The 3469-nt window shown below is 39.1% G+C and overlaps 1 non-coding gene across 1 annotated transcript; it reads left to right on the forward strand.

Annotated features, from left to right (window-relative positions):
* The first annotated feature begins 1218 nt into the window (after positions 1–1218).
* LOC122003259 lies at positions 1219–1324 on the forward strand. The gene has a single exon (XR_006117905.1). It is a non-coding gene; the product is annotated as a small nucleolar RNA R71 (small nucleolar RNA).
* The last annotated feature ends 2145 nt before the right edge of the window (positions 1325–3469 follow it).

Here is a 3469-nt window from a genome sequence, read left to right on the forward strand (position 1 = left end):
TCCTTGGGTCCTTTAGTTTTGGGGAAGTGTTCTTCTCCAAAATAGCACTACATTCCTCACTAAGCGCAATGGTCTCAACCTCTCCTCTTCTTCTCTTGTTTGACATGAGATCCTTCAGGAATTTGGCAAATCTAGGCATTTGAAGAATAACATCAATAAGAGGTATCTCTACACAAATTTCCTTAACTTTTTCTAAAAACTTGCCAAATTCTTCATCTTTCTTGAGCATTGTAAGTCTCTGAGGAAAAGGGACAGCTTTGCTCTGATGGTTCAGTGGAAGAGTCTCTTCAACCTCAATGGTACTCTCCTCATTAGCTTGAATCTGATTTGGTATAAGAGGAGAGAGCTCTTCTTCTTTTTGTATCCCTTTTGGAGCAGTCACTTGGGAGTCTCCCAAGGTCCGTCCGCTCCTAAGCTCAATTCTATTGCAATGCTCCATAGGATTCACATCAGGTTTTCCTGGAAGTTGTCCTGGTGCTCTGGATGATGAGGAAGCTAGTTGGGCAATTTGACTATCCTGGATCTTTTGATGCTTTTCAGAATTATCCATTCTCTGAATGAGCTTTGCTAAATCTTGCTTCATTTCATTCTGACTTGAGATAATTTCTTCAAGCATCTTTTCAATATTTGACTTGAGAAGATAGATGTTGAAAATTTTGTTGCCCAGCTTGAAAATTTGGTCTTGCCCCCATAGATGGTCCTTGATCTTGATTATTTCTGTAAGAAAAATTGGGATGACTCTTCCATCCAGGGTTATAAGTATTTGAGTATGGGTTGTTCTGCCTTTGATTGTAACTCATGATTGCATCACATTGTTCCAGTTGATTGATTTGTGCAGTGATAGCTCCCAATGGACATGAGTCATTTGAGTGTTCTGAACTCCCACATACTTCACAAGATGTACTAATAGCATTGACCAGATTAGCACTAGTCCCCATATTCTCAAATTTCTTTGTAAGAGCGTCCAATTTTGCAGACAAAAAAATGACTGCATCTACATCAAACTTCCCTGATGCTTTAATTGTTGGGTTTATAGAAAAATAGTCACCACTTCTTTCATTTGTCCATTGATGATGATTTTGTGCTACACTGTCAATAATTTCTTCAGCTTCATCTAAACTTTTATTCATAAGTGCCCCTCCAGCAGCTGAATCAAGGGACACTTTGGTATGATAGTTGATACCATTATAAAAAGTGTGCAACACTAACCATCTTTCCAACCCATGATGTGGGCATTGTCTAAGCATACTATTATATCTATCCCATGCTTCAAAAAGAGATTCTGAGTCAGTTTGCTTGAAGCTTGCAATTAAATTCCTCATATGAGCTGTTTTGCTTGGTGGATAGAATTTATCAAGAAACTGTTGCTCACACTGCTCCCAAGTGGTGATGCTATTAGGGGCCAAAGAATTCAGCCATTGCTTTGCCCTATCTCTTAAAGAAAACCCAAATAATAATAATCTAACTGCTTCTGAAGGAACTCCATTCATTTTCATGGTACCACATATTTCATAAAAGACCTCTAAGTGTTGATTGGGGTCTTCATGAGGTCCTCCACCAAATTGGTTCTGCTGCACCATAGATATAATTGTGGGTTTGATCTCAAGTTATTAGCTTCCACTGAAGGTCTTGAAATACTAGATCGAAAACCTCTTGCATAAGGTGCTGCATAATCCTTGAGTGGTCTATTCGCCATGTTCAAATGTTCCTGTTCTTCAATTTGCCTTTGCAGAATTCTTCTTTTATGGAAAGTTCTGTCAATCTCAGGGTCAAAAGGAAAGAATTCCCCTGCAAAGTTAGATCTTCGCATACACAAGAACAAGATAGCAAATGACAATTCAACAGAAAAAGAAAAATAAAAGAATCAAAAATGCAGAATTGAATTTGTACAAAAAGAATTAACAAGAAGTAAAAGTTATACAAGAAAGTAAAAACAGAAATCTAATGATTAGTTACAACTATGCAATATGAAAGGAAAACAAATGTTATGTTTAGTCTAACTCAATTGATAATTCCTAATGTTATAGCGCAGTCCCCAGCAACGGCGCCAAAAACTTGTTACGGTCCGCAAGTGTACGAAAATGTCGCAAGTAATATAAAAGATTATCGTATCCACAGGGACTGGAATAAGCACTAGAAATGTCTCAATGCGAATTAGCTAAACAACTATCCAAATGTTTCAAATGCAAAGTGAAGGTAAACAAATCTAATATTAAAGATCAACAAACAAGAGTTTAGTGTTTTGGGTTATGATAAAGGGAGATTCTAGGAGTTTCGGTTTCTTTGTAAGATTTCTTGAATGTAAATGGTTCACCAATTCTTATCCCTCAATTGCCAAACACTTGTAGAAAGTTGCCGGTTCTCTCTTGCAATAGATAACCGGCTAAGGACTGAGAAATGTATCTAAATATGATCAATTAGACATGAACCTATGTTATCCTTACACAGAAGCGCACCTATTACTATGCCTTCCTCGGATATCAACATAGAAGCCCACAACTTATTAATCTATCAAGATACAAGAAACTAATCACAAGATCCATCCTACTCTCTTGAATATTCCTATTTCCTCTTCAAGATTATCTCTCAAACGTCCTTACACGGGCTTGCACCTGCCACGTGGATCCCTCGAATGATCGAGTGAGAGTTTATCTTTACAAAGTCCACAAGAAATCCAAACAATCAATCAAGAATGAGAATTAAGCACAAATCACCATCAATCATTCAAGATCTAATTGATACAAGCAAGACAATGTCATTGAAACAAGAAATTGGCAAATCCATAAGAGATTTCATCAATCCATCATACAAATACTCCATTAATCCTAGAATACAAGATCTACTCCAGAAATCGAGGAAAAATACCCGAAGAAATAAAGATTACAAGCATTTCTTAAATCCCCAATCCAAGAAACCAAGAAAAGGGGGAAAGAGAAAACTTATCTACGAAGAAGCCTCGTCTTCGGATCCAATCCTCGCTCCGGAGTCGAAATCGTCAAGAACTCCCCTCGAATCGCCCAGAAATCCTCCCAAGAATGGGAGGATACCACCAAATCTTGCCTTCTCCCAAAGGGAGAGATCCCTTTCAATTCATGAAGGAGGGTTTAAATAGAGGAGGAAATCGGGTGCCACACGACGGCCGTGTGAGATTCACACGCCATGTCTAGTTCCTTCTGCCACTGCAGTGTGACTCACAGCCGGGACCTCGTTCTCTAGAAATGCTACAGTGTGGTGCACAGCCACCACCCTTGGCCTCTAGAAACCTCACACGGTAGTGTCACACGGCCATGTAAGGCATCTGCTCTAATTTCTTCAGATCAAGACGGCAGTGTGAGATTCACACGGCCATTTCCTCTTCCCTTCCTGTTAATGTGTGGTACACGGCCTGATGCTCTCTCCCTTCAATTCCTTCCAAGCTTGCCCGAGGACGCATAATCTTCACCAATTTCGACTCTTGTGTACAGAAAAT

Source organism: Zingiber officinale, chromosome 7A (genome assembly GCF_018446385.1).
Source record: "Zingiber officinale cultivar Zhangliang chromosome 7A, Zo_v1.1, whole genome shotgun sequence".
NCBI lineage: Eukaryota > Viridiplantae > Streptophyta > Magnoliopsida > Zingiberales > Zingiberaceae > Zingiber > Zingiber officinale.